At 42.8% G+C, this 19,401-nt stretch overlaps 1 long non-coding RNA gene across 1 annotated transcript in view; it reads right to left on the reverse strand.

Moving 5' to 3' along the window:
- Nucleotides 1-18,845, reverse strand: part of LOC307179751 — a 147,788-nt gene extending 128,943 nt beyond the window's left edge. The window contains exon 1 of the long non-coding RNA XR_013825544.1: nt 18,039-18,845. This is a non-coding gene — a long non-coding RNA (uncharacterized lncRNA). The remainder of the gene's footprint in view (nt 1-18,038) is intronic.
- Nucleotides 18,846-19,401: the final 556 nt, after the last annotated feature.

Here is a 19,401-nt window from a genome sequence, read left to right on the forward strand (position 1 = left end):
CCACCGGAGACTGAGTATTACGGTCACTTCCTACCAGGTTTGGCCTGGACAGACAGGGTACTTCCTCTGACGCTGTAAGGATTGTGCCCTCAGTGGCAGAAAATATTTCACAAGCGACACCATGTGTTTTGCACAGAGTGATGTTCCCAGCTGAACGCTGAGTGCGGGACGGCCGGGAGCCTTCGGCCCAGGGGCCCAGCCTGACCCTCACCAGTAGGTTTCTTGCTAGCTGCTGGAAGATGGCGACTTATCTTCATGGTGATCACTTGCAGTCTATTGCTTACATTCCTGATTCACACTTTAAACAGCATTTTCTAAGTTTCTTCTAGAAATATTATGTTCTAGGAGAAGTTAATAAGCATGCCACGAAACATAGATTAATACATTTGAGAACCTCGTGGTACCAAAATCCACAATAAAAATCAGCCTATTAAAAGCTTGGAATTGAATTAATTCAGGATTTCTCAAAGCTTCTGATATATTTTAATGTATATAAAATATATAATAAATATAATAATTATTATTATAAATGATTATTGAATGCTCAGTAGGTGTTGGGCTTGGAAATACTTTTTTCTGTAAAAGGTCAGATGACAAATATTTTAGGCTTTGTCAGTCACATACACCCTCTGTCATGAATCCTGAATCTTGTTTTTGTTTGCTTGTTTGTTTGACACAACACTAAAAAATGTAAAATCCATTTTTAACTCTTAGGTTTGAAACAGTTTGTTGTCCCCTGAGAAATTTCAAACACCACCAATTTGTGGTTTCAATTTATAATATACTTTGAAGCTGGAGGAATGAAATCTTCCAATGAACTGGAAGTAAATTGTAAGAGAAAGGGAGGCCTCGAGGATGCCTCTCAAGTGTGTTGGCCTGAGCAATCCAGCGGCGGGATGGAGGGGACCGAAACTGAAACTGGTTTGCGGGTCAGAACTCCATGTCAGGTGAGTTAAGCTTGAGACACCCAGTGACAGGCAAGTGGAAAGATGAGGTGGGTCAATATACACACAAGTTTGGAACTGGGGTGACGTCAGCACTGAGATATATATTTGGGAGGGAGCAGGTATTCAAAGATATGGCACTGAGTGAGTTTACTTAGAGGGCAAGGATAGACACACCAGAAGCCTGCGGAATGAATCCTGGGACACCACCCTGTTTAAGGGTAAGGAAGAGAGAGGATTCAGCAACTGGTGACTGGGGAAAAGGAAACCCAGAGAGGGTGAGAAACCAAGAAAGATGTTTCAGGAAAAAGGCAGTGACTCTAGAATTTTTTTTACAAATTCCTCCGTGAAACACCTATTAACACCTAGTTACTAGTTGTATTCATTTGCTAGGGCTGCAGTAACCGAATATCACAAGCTGGGTGGCCTAAACAACAGACATTTATTGTCTCACGGTTCTGGAGAATAGAGGTCTGAGATCAGGGTGTCAGCAGGGTTGCTTCCGTCCGGGGCGTGAGGGAGAATCTGTTCCGGGCCTCTCTCCCTGCTTCCACTGGTTTGCTGGCCATCTTTGCCATTCCTTGGCTTGCAGAAGCAGCACCCCGGTCTCTGTCTTCCTGTTCACGCGGCGTTATCCCTGTGTGTGTGTCTGTGTCCAAATTTCCCCCATGTACAAGTATGCCAATCATACCAGAATGGGGGTCTACCCTACTCCAGTATGCTCTCTTCTCAACTGATTACATCTGCAATGACCCTATTTCCAAATAAAGCCACGTTCTGAAGGACTGGAGGTTAGGACTTCAGCATATGAACTTTGGAGAGATGCTACTTAACCCATAACACTACGTTTGCGTGAAACACCATTTGGGAATAGATGGTTTGGACATATTTAATAAAGCCAACACTTGGCAAATGTAGGAGTAAAAAAATGTTTGCCGGGATATTATAATTTATATATAACTTTATAAATAGAATCTACTTAGATATCAATGTTCTATTTTCTTTGTTAATTGAGGATACTAACAAGCTGACTCGGCATTTTAACTGAATGCCCAACCTTGTTTAGCTTTAGATTAAGTCAAGTTTGGTTTAATTCGGTTACACTGAAATTTCCTGAGATAACAAAACTATCAGATGTTGATATTTTAATAATAAATTATCTAGAACGTTCTGGATTTTTTTTCCTTATGAGGATAAATGTTTTGATAAAACTCTGATTACCCATAATTGTTAAGATATCCTTTGTAACTGAAGAGTTCTATAACTGTAATGCTGTCTGTTCTAGGAGGACTAGAGATAAATGTCAAAGGTTGAAAAGACAAATTGGTTTTTATACAGATCTCTAGAATGGCATTTTGAAATAAATCCTTCATTTCTATCTAGTTTATTACCATCTCTCTTTCCCTTACAAGTCTAATGCACTCAAAATAAAACAATTCATTAAAGAATCAATTTGGTTACTGAAGTTCCTATTAGATTTGAATAATTCAAACGGATACGTTCCTTTTAAGTTATATTTAATGAACACTTTGTCAGTTTATTACATTTTTAAAAACCTAAAAGATTAAAAAAAACTTTTCAATATGACACAGTTTGCTGTAGGAGATACTGTATTATTTTACACTCGTACGCCCAATAAACCGAGAACTGGCATACACCGTGGGAAACTGTACCTGATACAGAATAGGAGGCGATAAGACTGAAGGAATAAAGTAGCGGGGCTCAGCCAGGCGGACTCCGCCTCCTAACCCTATGTGCCTCGACAGAACTCAAGAAAAGGCAAACTATGACATCTTGTGGTTAAAAGCCTTTTTCCATTTTTGACAATTTTCAGTTTCCAAGACAGCTAAGAAGCTGCAGCTTTTCTAGCAGAGTACAGAGCATTAGGTAAAAGAACTGGAAATACATAATAAAATTGAAAATACAGGCTCAGCTTGCATGCTAATGGAAGTGAGAGATTTTAAAATAAGACTCATTAAGATGATTCTGGTTCCCTTTTTCTAGAAACCTAACATTTAACGTGATTCAAAATTGACCACCTAAAGTAAAATAACGAAAATAAATTGAAAATGGGTAGTTTAAGTGATGCACATGTAATCTAATATATTTATATGTGGTAAACCGACAGCCCCAGGCGCCTCCCACAGCTTCATGATTCAGCTAATAGAAATCATTAGCACAACGCCCACATGCGAAGCAGCCAAAAAAAGCCATTTCTAAGCCGCAGTTCTTTGGCTAAGATTCAAAACAACAAAAGAAGAGGAAAATTGTCATTGCTAACTCCACCTAAAACAGCTGTGCCATTCTGTCATAAATACATATAAGCCCATCACATTTACTCAAAATACTAAAGAAACAGAAAGGCTTACATTTGCCCCATCCCCTCATGAATTTCTCAGCCTGGATTAAAGCACTTTTATATTCCAAATCATTATTTAGGAGAACTACTAAAGACCATCATTTTCTTATAGGAGGAATGAAACCCTCCCTCCGGGTGGTGGGAGGGATAAATTGGGAGATTGGGATTGACACAGACACACTACTATGCATAAAAGAGATAACTAATAAGGACCTGCTGTATAGCACAGGGAACTCTATTCAATGCTCTGTAATGGCCTATATGGGAAAAGAATCTGAAAAAAGAGTGGATATAGGTATATGAAGAACTGATTCACTTTGCTGTACACCTGCAACTAACACAACATTGTAAATCAACTACACTGCAATAAAAATTAAAAAAAGAGGAAGTAGGAAGTTCCAAAAAATATTTATTGTATTTTGTAGATAGAAGAAATTGAGGAATCAATGAGAATCATGTAATTTTTCTCATGCTTACCTAGATCCAATTTTAGTCTTCTGAGAAATGCTTCCAATTTAAATCACATGAAGTCCTCCTGGGACCCCCTGACTTTAAAAAGGATCCCCTCACCCTTATTCTATTTGAACTGTTTCTTAGTCCAGCACATCTGTGAACTTACTGAAAACCCCCTCAAATCACTGGTGGAGCAAACAGGTTAGGGGGAAAAACATAATGAACAAATGGTAGCATGAGTAATTACAAGTTTTCCTTGTGGAAAACTTACTGCATGGAAGGCACTGTTCCAAGTACTTTATATGATTTTAACTTTTTGCTTTTTCCTTCAAAAGACTATATGTGGTAGATACTACCCTTGTAGAACAATATATTGTTCTACAATATATGTAGAGACAAATACCATAAGGTATCCCTTATACATGGAATCTAAAATATGACACAAATGAACCTGTCTACAAAACAGAAACAGAATCACAGACACAGAGAACAGACTGGTGGTTGCCAAGGGGTGGGGTGGGCGAGGGATGGAGTGGGAGGTTGGGATTAGCAGATGCAAACTCATATATATAGGATGGATAAACAACAAGGTCCTACTGTATAGCACAGAGAACTACATTCAATATCCTGTGATAAACCATAAAGGAAAAGAATATAAAAAGAAGAATGTATACGTATGTATAACTGAATCACTTTGCTGTACAGCAGTAATTAACACAACACTGTAAATCAACTATACTTCAATAAAATTTTAAAAAAACAAATTTAACAAAAAATAGTAATAATTAGTATCAAGGCTGCAAAGAACGAGTTTATTTGGGGTCTTAGGAAGTGCAATTTGGGAGACAGATTCAGGTAAAACAGAGTGCTCTGGGGAAGAGGAAGAGGCAGGGGCTCACAAAGGCAAGAGCACAAGGTTGTTAACGTTGTTGGGTAAGAATTATGATTGAGTCTGACGCAAGAGAGGGAGCATCTGTCCTTAAGGGGTGAGGCTGACATGAGTCCTTTTAGGGTGGAGGTCTGATGAGCATCTTGAGGCTCTGGGACTTTGGGCAGATTGGTTCTGTGTTAAGACAGCACGTGGTCGGAGGTCAGATCCCATCTGGGCCGACACATGCGTAAGTCACACGTTCTCCACGGCCTCCAGCTCCGGCTCAGAGAGCTCTCTCAGCCACACCGGCTCCATCTTGATTTTCCTTTCACACCCTCATTTCACAGATGAGAAAACGGAGGCACAGAGTAAGCATCTCCACCACGGTTGCAGGGCTACTAAGTGGCGGTGCTGGGATTCAAATCGAGCCAGTTTTCTAAAGACGGCTACCCTGACTCAATAGTAGAGGGAAATACCAGTGGTTTTGAAACCACGCAGGAGCGTGTGGGGCTTGTGAGCACAGAAACCTTGCAAACAGCTGCTACTCAGGGAAGGGAGGGGATGCAGAGACGAGGGGGGCGCATCCAGGAGACACCAGTGCAGCCCGGGGCAGGGCCCTGCTCCGCCCAAAGGGATACACGTGAAGGTATCTTTGAGCTCCTTACAGAACTAAAACCCCCGCCCCGTGGAAGATGTCAGCATCCTTCATTCCAGAGAAGACCACCTGAGGCCAGACTAAAGGAACCAGAGAAGCTCATCGAGATATCACCTGAGGTCAGATTAAAGCAGTGCAGGCCCTGCACACACCCTAATCTTATCAGCAACCCCGCCCTTGAACCACGGCTATAAAACTCACCAGATCCTCCTGGGTTGGGACACATAGTTTTTCAGGGCCAGAGCCCACTGTGTCCCTCTTTGCCTGCCTGGCAAAGCAATAAAGCTATTCTTTTCTACTTCACCCAAAACTCTGTCTCTGAGACTCGATCTGGCACCAGTGCACAGAGGCTGAGTTTTCAGCATCAGTTTCCCAACCTGGAGACAGTTCAGAGACAGACAGCAGTCGTAGCTCAAAGAGGAAACCACAGACCAGCTCTCAGTCCCTTCACGTCCCCACAGGCTTCATGTGGCATTCAGTATGTACCTCAAGTATCCTGGAGATTCGATGAGCTCTTTCTCTTAAAGTATTTGCCTGAAGACCACCACCCCATTGCTAATAAAATGTCTGGTGAGATAAAGTAAAATTAAATTGCATCAGTCCCAATATTTCACTTGAAACCCTGAAGTTTTTAAGGAACAACCATGTTTGATGGTTTGTTTTCCCAAACATTGTGATCATTTAACAAATAAACTATGACCTCTGAGAAAGATGAAACAGAAAGTCACATCTTACGTTTTTGTTTTTGTTTTTGTTTTTGTTTTAGCATGCCAGGATGTCTTTTACTGTTCCAAGGCCTGTCACTCAATGCCCAAAATATCCTTTAAGGAACTTTCATTTCAATTGATTGATTTTTTTTAAAAAACAAATGTAAGTTTGTTGTTGTTGTTTTGCGGTATGCGGGCCTCTCACTGTTGTGGCCTCTCCCGTTGCGGAGCACAGGCTCCGGACGCGCAGGCTCAGCGGCCATGGCTCACGGGCCCAGCCGCTCCACGGCATGTGGGATCTTCCTGGACCGGGGCACGAACCCGCGTCCCCTGCATCGGCAGGCAGACTCTCAACCACTGTGCCACCAGGGAAGCCCCAAATGTAAGTTTTGAAGGAGTCACAGATCCCACAGATTAGTGTGTTTACTCTATGGAGTCTGAGGAATTTAGGGTTAACTGAGCAGTCTGCAGTTTTCGGGCGGAGGTGGTAGGCGGGTGGGGAGACTGTGAAACTAAAAATGAAATGCTTCAACGTGTTTTCCAAAGTTCTTCAGCATAAGGATGCAGGATTTAGTACTTTAACTAATGGGATTAAATGGCTCAGCTTGGAAATGGGCAAACTGGAATTTTTCACAGCAAAGCAGACAATTCAGATTCCACTTTCCTTCAGGGTAGAAAAGTTACATGAACTCATCCCTATGTCCAGCAATGACACAAAGTGGATTTTGTTTACAGTAATTAGAATGGAGAGAAATAATTTTCAAAGACTGGGCAGGGATCAAGTGGCAATCAAAATCACCAATGCTTGAAACACTCAAGTGCTACCAGGGGAAGTGCCTTTTAATTTCCAGCTTAAATGGGAAAACTGCCTAAGGGAGAACAGATGACATTCTTGTCAGGGCCAGAAAGGAGCTTCATTGTGAAGCAAGTCAAGCCCTTCCTCTCTGGCTGTCATCTGTACCCCTTCTTGTGCCGAAGTCCTCAGTCTCACCCTTAGAAACCCTCCCCCACCACTCCTCACCCACCTGGACCCCACCCCAGACCCTGCTGTTCTTTCCCAAAGTTTCTCGCAGTTACTCTCAGAAAAACCTGGCCTCCAGGCCTGCAGAATTAGACGTCCAATCATTTTACTAGTCCAAGTTCATGTTCTGAGGGGACTGAGTAGTTGCCTCCCACTGATGCTTCTCTGCTTGAATGTTACACGTGCCAGTAACCCAAAGCGGCATCCTGGGTTCTGGAGTCCAGGGTGGCCTTTGGGAGCGGGGAAGGGGTGGGGACTGTCAGATCCAGCAGATACAAATACAGGATGCCCCAGGTAGGCTGGATATTAGATAAACAATAAGCAATCTTTTAATATAAGAATGTCCCATGCATACGTATGCCCCATGCAATATTTAGGACACAGTTATACTAAAAAAATTATTCATTGTTTATCTGAAATTCAAATTTAACTGTGCATCCTGCCACAGTTTTGTTTGGCAAGGTGGTGGGGGGGTGTCCTTCAGGGCTCTTCAATTCCCCAAACAGACAAAACTACTGTACTTGTTCTGCCAGCTCTTGTTGCTAGAGGTGCAAGTCAGTGAAGTGGTTTCGTTACAAAAGTTCATGGCACGCAGAACTCAGAATGCACACTTCTTTCCAAGTAAAGATGGAACATCACGCTCATCAACAGAAGAGGCCCCTGTTCCAAGTGATTTACTTAGCGCTACAGTAAATTTGCATTCATTCAAGTACATGTTCCCACTGGGCTCCATTTAGAACGTATGACAGGCATTTGCAGCTCAGTTACCAAATTCCGAAGTCATAAGACGTAAGTGTGCTTAGAATTTGAGGTTTCTGAGTACTATCAGTTAAGAGCTGTGTTAGTTTCGTGGTGGTCCTGTACCGAGTTACCACCGACCCCGTAGCTTACAACAGCAAAGTGTATTGTCATAGAGTCCTGTTGAAGTCCAAAATGAGTCTGGCCAGGCTAAACTCAAGGTTGTCGCCAAGGCTGCATCCCTTCTGGAGGCTCCTCGCTCTGTCTGGCTTCTAGATGCCCCGCACGCCTTCTCACGCTGCATCATCTGAACTCTGTCCATAGTTTCATCTCCCTCCGGCTCTCTTCTGCTTCCATATCCCATTTCCCACTTAAAAGGACCCTTGTCATCACACTGGACCCATCAGGATAATCTATTTTAAGGTCATCTGGTTAGTACCCTTAATTTCATCTGCAACCTTAATTCCTCTTTCCATGAAACCTAACATATTCACCGTTTCCAGAGACAGGGACATGGGCATCTCTGATGGGCCGCTCTTCTGCCTCATCAGAGCTTTGACTTACGCCTCACTCTACAGAGACAAGGAAGTCCAGTGTGGTGGTACACTCTTATCACACATGTAGTTAACATAAAGGCCTTTAATCGCTGCCTCATTACTGAGCGTATCTTTATTGGCAATCAATGGTAGGTGCTGTCAGAATATAAAACCCTTGAACAGATCACAGTCCCTGACCTCAGAGGGCTTACAAGCTATGTGTTCATCATGCATGGACCCGGTATATGAGGGAAGAGCTTCAAAGCCAAACAAGAATATTTCTCAAACCTTTAGTTGGCAACCCAGCAGGAGACAATAAAATGTAATAATTACCACTGTAATACAAGACAATAAGAGCAAACCAGCAAATCATGACTGTATAAATAAAGCACAATCATGTATTTTGGAGGCATGATTATACAGCTATTAAGAGAAAGGTGTTTAGGCTTCAGGTAGAGCTGGTTTCAAATCCTGACTAGCAGTCTGGAATCAAGTAGTTATAAAATCAAGTGGTATAAAAGTCTCAGTTTCCTCTTCAATGAGATGTGAACAGTACCTACTACGATGAGGTTTGCATGAAGAATATGTATAGAGCTTAGAGCGTAATGTGGCTCCTAGAAAGTGTTCAATAATTACAGTAATTATAATCAATAAAAGCTGAAATTAAATGAAGATTATACACCACAGAAACTTATCACTGAACTTGTAGCATAAAAAGAAAATGTAATAAAGGAATGAATCATTTTTAAAATGTCTCAAGAACCTAAACTCACCAACCTAAAGAGAACCCAGCTGAAAACTGAATTGCCTGATATTTACATCGATTGCATTAAAGACCGTGGGAATAAAAGGGAACTTCTTTTTCCCCCACTGTCTACAAAAGAAAACGATAAAAATGATTTTATCAAGCAGAAGCAGATCTTTCCAGGCACTGATGGAGTACATCCTGGCATATACAGAGTGGCCTTAGCTGGTAAATCATATTAATATAAGAGTCCTAAGAATGGAAGTTCTCCAAGTAATTTCCCATTCAAACTTGTAAACTCGTATCTGACCCAAGAGAGTGTGTGTATGTGTGTGTGTCTATCAAGAAACAAAGTTTCGTGATAAGTAATAATAGAAAATTAGGATTTTTGTCCCCACTGTCACCTTGTTCTAATTCTTTCTTCATAAAAGGTTCATATCTGTAAAACTGTTGCTTACATTTTATATGCCCATCCTCATGAAATTATGCAATGCAAGGATTCCACAGTACATGGTTAAGAAAATGATGTTTAGAGAATAAACAAAGTCGTTTGGTGTTGGCAGTTGGAGCTTTTCCCCGCTGACATTTTTGTACTGTGTTGCACTGCTTTCTTCTAAACACGCTCGAGTAGAATGTCTGATCTCTCCGACAAGCACAGTCTGCTTTCTTTGCATCCTATAGAAAATGAATCTAACTAGCCAATTAAAAGCGTAGAATGTCTGACTTACTTCTGCAGAATCCAGAAAAAAAATGATGCAAGTAAACTTATTTACAGAACAGAAACAGACTCACAGACTTAGAGAATGAACTTACAGTTACCAGGGGGAAGGGTGGGGAAGGGATAGTTAGGGAGTTTGGGATTGACATGTACACACCACTGTATTTAACATGGGTAACCAACAAGGACCGACTGTAGAGCACAGGGAACTCTGCTCAGCGTTATGTAACAACCTAAATGGGAAAAGAATTTGAAAAAGAGAAGATACATGTGTATGTATAATTGAATCACTTTGTTACACACCTGAAACTAACACAACACTGTTCATCAACTGTACTCCAATATAAAATAAAAAGTTAAAAAAAAATAAAGATGTGCTTTTGGGCACCAAAACAAACAAACAAACAAACAAGAGTAGAATGTCAGGCCACTCGAGATAAGGCAGCTTTAAAATTACTGTCTCAGTCAACGCAGATATGCCTTAAAGACTGTGGTAGGCGGGTCAGGAGAAGAGAGTGCAAGGGAAATGGGCGTGTGGAAGACGGTCAGACCCACCCGATGCGAAAAGGACGTGGCCCGTCACGCTCCGTCCAGGAGGCAGAGAAAGGGAGCCTCAAGCCAAGGAGCACGGGGGACTCTAGAAACGGAAAAGGGAAGGAGGTGGATTTTCTGCCAGAGTTTCCAGAAGGAACGCAGCCCAGGCGATACCTTGATTTTAGCCCAGTGGGACCCACGTTGGACTTCTAACCTACAGAACGCTTAGATAACAAATGTGTGTGGCTGTTAAGCCCCTAAATTTGCGGTCATTTGGGACGGCAGCAATAGAAAACCAAAACGAATATTGACTGAGAGACTTTAATATACTGAGGTGAACCCTAGAGACAGGAAGGTTCAATCCAGTTTATCCAAGCCTCTCGGTGAAGATTCATTTCTAGTGAGGGCTGCCAGATAAAATACACGACTTGCAGTTAAATATAAAGTTCAGGTAACCAATGAATATTTTTTAGCATGAGAATATGCAATATTTGGCCCACTTTTACAATAAATTTTCCATTGTATCTGAAATTCAAATTTAACTGTGTCCTGTTTTTTTACTTGTTAAATCTGGCAACCTTATTTTTAATACACATATGTGGGACATTCCAGGGATTACCTCTGCTCAACAGAACTGCTTCCTGCCAACCATGCTGAAACCCGCTTAACGATTCTCCCCCTGTATTTTGGGTCTAATTTATCATGCACAGACTGTCTTTCTCCATGATGAGACAGTTGCCTGGTTTCCATCTCTACTCGTGGTATTACTGTCATAAATTGCAAATGAAGGTCAGTGGATTTTTGCTAAATGTGACAGTCCTAGAATCATCGGGAGCCTCAAACGCTTTGTCCTCCTTGGATTTCACCCAATTTGCATTTCTCCTCTGCCAAAATACATCAGAACTATCTGAGCACTACTCAGAGAGCAATATTCAGGCTCCGAACCTGGGCATAAATATGCTCCCTCTGCTTGTTTGAAATAATCTCATTCCCACAGCAGCTGTTGATTCTGCTTTGCGGAACTGATCAGCAGGTTGTGTGGCAATGCCGTAAATTTGAACAAACTAGCCTGCCTTTTCCCACAGCACTTTCCTCTGCCTGTTAACTTACACTTAAGAAAATCATGATTCATGCATAACTGTACATGTAATAGTTTAATATTTTCCAAAAGAATTACACAGTTCCTTTCAGTGGGTTCTTATATGGCCAAGGAGTGGGTGAGGATAGAACTTCTGTTTCTGTTGTCAGAAAGTATAACGTGGTACATGCCCACTTATTACAAATTGACAAGCTTCTATTCTCATAGTATAGAGGCTATTGGTGGAAATAATTTGTTCCTCTTTCAGCAGGATATAAAGAGGAAGGTAGGATGTTAGTTCTAGACAAGACTTAGGGGTATAATAGTAAATTTATGTTAGAGTTACATCTTTCCATTAATACACTTGGGGTTTATTCCAAGAAGTATGGGGTTTTTTTTAATGATATGAGATTTTTAATACAGATTCTTCAGGTAGCCTTATCATTTGTAATGAAATAATTTTTTTAAATACATGAATAATGTCCATTTCTGTTCACTGAGTTTTTGAATGATACCAGTGTTGTTGCCTCTTTAGAGTTTTGGGAGAGATTCTAAACCATACTAGATAAAATTTTCATTCAACACAGTATAATTTTTTTACTATATTGCATATGTGAGAAATACCATAGGCAGCATAATTATAATCCTTACTATATTATTATCTTTTCCTTTTGAACAATACTAAGGTAGATGGTGGCAGTTCTGATATTACCGTAAAAGATAAATCTCTTGCAAACATAAAACGTTCTAAATGTCATTTTTACAAGTGAAAAAAAAAAGATCCTAAGAAGATAAAGATCTTGCCTAAGGATTTATGGTGGGTGATAAGGTTAAGGTTTTATTATAGATAATAAGGATTTAAGGTGTATGATAAAATACAAAATAAAAATAGAAAGAGTGCAGATTGTACAGCAAGAGAAGAATCATAAAAGGTTGAGAACTGAGGGTAAAGACTTCAATACTGTAAAGATAAGTATCTTGTTTGAAGTGGTCCACAGCTTTGGCATTATGCTTTCTAGAAGCCAAATAACAAAGTGAAATATTGCCACTTGCACTTTTTAAAGAATCAACTGAACCGCTTGCTTAGGAGAAGCACAGATATTACTGGTACTAATACGAGACACGAATTCCTGCTTGGGTTCTCTTCATAAAGGGAACACCATGTAACATATAAGCCAAACATCTTAGAAACTCCAGACAAGAACCGAGTCCAAAACCCAGATCTATAGATTTTCAACCTCATTATGCAGAGATGTTGCTTTACGATTCTTCTCAGCAAGACTGTAGATTCCCCATTATGTCATGAGTTTCTTCCACCCTTCAATCAAGATGATATATATGGTTTTTCTAAGGATGACAATTCTCTCTGATCATAACTCAAGGAAACTTTTTATTATCTGTCTTAAATTTGTTTAATGTTCATCTAGACTGAAAGCTCCCAAATGATGAGTCCCAAGCCTGGACTATAATACAGACAGAGGGCAGACACTTTTGAGTGATGAATTACAGACTACTGTCTTAGCTTTAGTATAAATGGGAAGATCTATACTGAGATGCGGGTCTCAGCGTTTTGCCCAGATACATACAAAAAGCCGCTGCCATTTGGCAGGTGTGCGCATTAAGTTTTGGTAAGCATTGAATTTTTAGGGAAAAGTGAAGCTGGACCGGTAGTAGCGGGTAACCTTCTGTGAACCAGCTTTCCTCGGCGTCCTCAAAGCTGCCTTGAACGGAGTCCTGCAGCTCTGCACCAGCAGCCTGGTTATCGATCTACCGCACATCCAGGTTAGCGCTGAATACAGTAGGAAGACACTTCACTCCAAAATTTAGATAAAGTGCTTATTATCTTGATCCCATTCAAGTCATTTTAAACGCAAAAATTAAATACTTGAAGAAACAGGATTCCTTCCAAGGCCAAGTTACTGGTTGAAATAAAAATCCAGTGTCTCGCATTAACCTAGGGTTTTCCTCTGCTGTTCCACATAATTTTTCTGCTTTGTACCAAGTAGAAGTTAACCTACATTCACGCACAGAGTTAAAATTGGGTTCACGCTCTGAGGTATGAAGCTGCCGAACAAGGATAAGACTAAATCTTACATTCGCAAGAACATCTCTTGTATTCACCCTGTCAGAAGGAAGGGGATATATTTTAATATCTACAGCCTTTTATTATTGTTTTTCATTTTGAAAAGCATCACATCTCCACGAAACTATGGGGAATAGTACAATGAAACTCCACGCATCCCTCATCAAGTGACAGCCGTCAGCAACCTGTGGCCACGTTTGTCTCGGCTAAGTCTTCACCTGCTCTCTTTCCTCCACACAATTATTGTGAAGCAAATCTCAGAGATTATGTTATTCCACTGATAAACATTTCAGTATATTTTCTCTAAAAGGTAAGCACTCTTTCATTAAACACCACCACAATCAATCCTGTTATCACACTAAAACACTTCACAGTGATTCCTTATACCATCAGATACCCTGTCGGACGCCAACCATCACACCACTAGATGATCTCATTAACGATTTTCTACACGTGCTTTGTTTCAGGGCTTTTGACAAATATTTACTGCAAGCCAGTTTGGTTCCAGGTGGTGTGCAGCACATCTGACATATTTTATTCATTCATTCAATGTAATGATCTAACAAGTGCCTAATATATGTCCTTGGAATACATCCGTGAATAAAATAGACAAAGTCCCCGCCTTCTTGGAGCTCATACTGTAGGAGGGTGAGATAGGAAATAATGAATAAAAATAATAAAAGTAAATGTGCCCATTTGTTATAAGGTGACAAGTGCTTTTGGGAAAAAATAATATTACAGCTGTCTAAGGGTTATTTGGACATCGTGGGCAGGGATACAATTTTAAAAAGGTAATCGGAGGAGGCCTGATTGCAAAGGTGTTATTTGAGCAAAGACTTAGAGGAGGAAAGAAAATTAACCCTGCAGATACCTGGAGGAAAAGTGTCTAAATCAGAGGCCAGCTCAAAATCTCTAAGACAAGATACGATTGGCACGTTCCAGAAACAACAAGAAGGCTAAAATCTGTGATATCATTTAATAAAAATAAGTGAAAACTTGAGGAAAAGGAAACAGCCACAGGAAAGCATAAGTAGAATAAATGACCCAGTCTGCTCAGTGACCATGACGAGCTATATTTAGGAAAACAGAAAAAGTATCATATTACCTTTTATAGAAAGGTTGAATTATGGACATTTTGAGATGTTTAACCTGTTGGGTGTTAAACACCCAATGTTTAACCTGTTCAATCTATCAAATCTCTAAAAATGTCTAGAGTTATTTAAAAAAAAGAGTGGTCTCAATTTTATATATATTTATAATTTATATCACCATATTTATTGCTGCCTATGTGGCATTTTCCTGAACAATCGCATTCGCTTGGATGGCTTCACCTACTTTTTACACGCAGTGACCACCAAACGTCTATTTTCAGAAGCCCAGACCTCACTGTGCTGTTCGCTCACGTGCACACCATGTACTGAATATCTCCCTTTGCACATATTTCATATCAGTGAATGTCAACATGACCTTCCCCAATATCAAAGGCAGAAACCTGGCCTTCACCCGGTTTCCTTCCTTTCAGCCTCTCCCCAAGTCCAGGCGGTCCTCAAACCCTGGCGACTCCAAGTCCACACTCTTCCAGGATACTTGAATCACCATTTCCGATGGCACTCCCTCATCATCTCTCTCACCCGGACCACGGAAACGGCCGAAGCGCCCTGCCTAGCTGCGCACTTGACCACTGCAGTTCCTCCACCTTCCTCAGAATGGCCATCCACCCCTACAAAGAGAGATCCCAGAACCACAGCCTCATTTGGGCGGGAAGAGAGAGGAGGGATCCTAGCGGTCACAGATAATCATGATGGGCCCGTTCCCCCATGCCCGTCCCACTAGGCATGGGGCGGTCACACAGTCCAACCAGTGAGACCCATGGGGAAGCACAGTAAGGACTTCTAATGATGGCTTCCTTCAACGACGAAAGGACACATATGGTAAACATTCTGATTATGCTATTCCTTATTGAAATATCAAAAGGTGGACCTCCTCATACATTGCTGGTAGAAGTCTAAATTGTTTCAATTTTGCCAAAAGAAAATTAAGTGATACCACTAAAAGAATACTAATAAGAATTTTCATCGTAAATACTATAATACTTAGAGGTAAATTTCATCTCTTCCAATATATCAGGCCCTATGCAATGTGCCTTACATTCATTGTCTCATTTAGTCTTTAACCCGACGAGTGAGATATTATTGTCCTGCGAAATGAGGAAACTGTGTCTTAAGGTAATTAACGCTTTCCTCAATTTCACATAGTGCGCTAGAAGACATTTTGAAATTCATAATAATTATTCTAATGAAATGATAAAAATAGACATAAAGGAATGTGCACAAAGCTATTTGCCAATTGTTTGTTATCATGTGGAATTTTGAGAGAAGAAAATTTAAACCCAACAGCATTGAGGAACTATTTAACTAAATCAGGTCACAGCTGAATAGAGGGCTAGCTGTAGACTTAAAGATACCAGAGCAAAATTATGTTCAGGGAAAAGATACCTGGGTGATGTCTTCTTTTTTTCTTCTCTCCTCCTTTCTCTCTTTTTCCCCAGTCCTCTCAGACCAGGCGTCCATCACTCAGATGGCGGCTGTCATGGCAACGGGCCCCAGGTGAGTCGGGGCTGGAGCAGGGCTCACCATCCCCGCTCCTTTCCGCCACCTGCGGGCCACAGCATCCAGGCCGGGGCAATCCGCCCCGTGGTTTCCAGGAGGAAGGTCGGCCTGCACCTCTCCTCTCCACCACTGGGAGCAGCACTGAGCCCCCAGCCTGAGACTCTTCAGAGCGCACTGCCCTCTCTTAACATGGGGGGATGGATATTTCATGGCTGACCACGAGGAGGTAGGTTGGCCAAAGACCTCACTAGAGTGGAGCGAGAGACCCCGGGGGAGCAGACAGGACAGCTAGTCCCAGAGCTCTCCCCGCACGGGGCAGACACATGAGCACCCAGGCGGGGGGCTCGGGCCAACGAAGCTTTCGTGGGAGCCCTCTCCACGCCCGGCGCACGGAGGCTGGGGGCACACTCCAGATGACATGCCAGCCTACACCATGCTCAGACGCCCAGTTGAGAAGAGCAGAGGCCAGCAGTGAGGAAGGAAGAGAGTGTGTCAAACATCTGCCGGCTGCCTGGGGTCCTTCCACACGCTGGACCCAGGTTTCTGGTGGGAAGCGGGTGAGTAGGTAGAAACCCCATGAGATTCCCAGCCTTAAGTCAGAGATCTGCTTGACAATGATGGCCCATCTTTCTGCTTTAAACGTCGGGGCTTGGGCTTCCCTGGTGGCTCAGTGGTTGAGAGTCCGCCTGCCGGTGCAGGGGACACGGCTTCGAGCCCTGGTCTGGGACGATCCCACATGCCGCGGAGCAACTGGGCCCGTGCGCCACAACTACTGAGCCTGCGCGTCTGGAGCGTGTGCTCCGCAACAAGAGAGGCCACGATAGTGAGAGGCCAGCGCACCGCGATAAAGAGTGGTCCCCGCTTGCCACAACTGGAGAAAGCCCTCACACAGAAACAAAGACCCAACACAGCCAATCAATCAATCAATCAATAGAAATGCTGTAGAATTATTAAACACAAAAAAACAAAAAACCTCGGGGGTTAGTTCTGTGAAACACTTCATAAAATTATGTCACACATGACCCGTATGATCAATTATGTATGTGTAATATATAATTGTATTTAAATATATAAACACAAATATATAAATGTAATACATGTATATTTGTATGTAATAATATATTAAATATATTATAGAAAGTATAAAATTATAAAAATGCACATATGAAATTTATATAGGTATATATACATAATATATGTGATAATATATAGATGATATATAAATATCTATATAAATTATACGTATGGTGATGATGTTAATTAGACTGATATTAAATCGAAAACACATTGATGTATAATATATACACATCATACCAAACTTATATAATTTAATTTACATACAATTTAGTGATACTTATGTAGTATGTATATAGATAATTACATATTATAAAATGTTAGATGTGTGTATATATTTATATTATTATATAATGTATTACTATGTTGAATATTTATAGATAATATATGTATAAAAATGCTTATATGAGGTACGCACATGCTGTAAGTGTATATATGCAGTATTTCATATATTGTGCCCAAATATATCAGCATCAGGAAGGCTGCCCCACGTGTGTAACAGCACGTGCTGCACACTCACACTGAATATGCCTCTGGACCGCTCGCGGACGAGGCGCTTCCCGCTGTGAGGTCGGTCAAAGGCCCTGGTGGGCCCTGCCCAGTGCCGGGCGGCGCACCGCTCACCTGCACGTGCCGGGCACACCTGCTCACCTGGGACGCCGCAGGCCCGGATGCTGACCCCGGGCCCGTCTACCTGACGCCCACCTGCCCTCTGCTTCCGCGTCCCCAGCCCGCCCGGCTCTGAGGACACTTTAACCCAGGTCCCCAGAAGTGAGTGGCTGCCGCAGCGGGTCCCCTCATCCTCGAGGGCTGCCAGGCGACCTGCGCAAGGACGGGTGCCGAGGCAGAGGCTGCGGGGACCTGTCTGGAGCTGCGACCCATGCCCGGGGCCGGGGGACGGCGAAGGGCCTACCTGGAGAGCCGGGCCGGCTCCGCGGACGCGTCTCCGCCGTGTCCTCCTCCGGGGGCGGCCGGGGGCCCATAGCGCGGGAGGAGCTGGGCGCCGACCTGGGCCGACTGGGCCGGCCTTGGGCCCGGCTGGCTGCGCTGGACCGGTCCCCGGCCTGTGGAGGCCGCACTGCCCCTCGACGGATGGAGCGAGACCACTCTGAGGCCCGAGGAAGGGGCCTCCCGGGCCCAGCGGAGGGCTGCTCCTGGAGGCCCCGGGAACCACTGACGCCCCAGGCGCCCGACTGGGCCTGCGCATCCCCATCGCCGAGCGGCCTGTGCCGCGGCGCCACCTCGCGGCCGATCCCGGGGCTGCACCTTCAGCACCTGGCGTTAGGGCCCTCTGGCCAGAACCCACGCCCTGCCCCTTCCCCTTCGTCCCGCGGTAACTGTAGCAACTAAAATGATATCCCTTGTCCGAAAAAGAAAAAGGAAAAAAAAAAAAAAAGACTGGGTGGCTTCAAACAACACAACATACATTTATTTCTCACAGTTCTGGAAGCTGGGAAACCTAAGATCAAGGCGCAGGCAGATCCTGTGTCTGGTGAGAGCCCACTTCCTGGTTTGTAGAGGGCCATCTTCTCCGCGTACCCTCACCTGGTGGAGACGGAGTGCGCTGGCTCTCTGCGGATTCCTAGCAGGCTCCATCCTCATGAAAGAATCACCTCCCCAAAGCCCCACCTCCAAATGCCATTACATTAGGGATTAGGTTTCAACATAGGAACTTTGGGGGCGCACAAACTTTCAGCCCATAACCATACGGAAGGAAGAATAATACTGTGAAATGTCCGTATTTAGGCACTGAGGGGAAGAAGGAAAACGTCAGAGAAGTTGTAGCACACGCCATTAATTTGGTGGACCACGGTGGACCAGGCGAGGAGTGGTGACAATGAGTTGGACAAAACAAGCAAGTTTATCGAGTCAAGGAGGACAGACTTACCACTGCCTTTGAAAAGTAGGAGACCGTGAAGAGGTCTTTAAGAATGAAGAGTTCAGTTAGTTTCCAAAGGCAGATTTCAAGATGTAATCAAAGGAAGTTGAAGCTAGCATTTCAAGACATTTTGTGGTAAGTAAATGCAAGACAGAAAATGATAGTTTGACCCCTGACTCTACGAATATCTACAGAGATGCTAAGGCACTGTGGCTGCAGTCCCAGATGAGACTTGAACCAAGTGTGCTTTCCAAGCGTTGCCTCCGTCTGCGTCCTCCTCTCTTGAAATCTGGCTTTTGCCTTCACCACACGAATGAAATTGTTCTGGAAAAGATGACTCTTGATTTCTGTGCCGGAGCACTGTTCAATCTTTTGGGCTATCTTTGTATGCCAGATA

This window comes from Stenella coeruleoalba (genome assembly GCF_951394435.1).
Source record: "Stenella coeruleoalba genome assembly, chromosome: 21".
Lineage (NCBI taxonomy): Eukaryota > Metazoa > Chordata > Mammalia > Artiodactyla > Delphinidae > Stenella > Stenella coeruleoalba.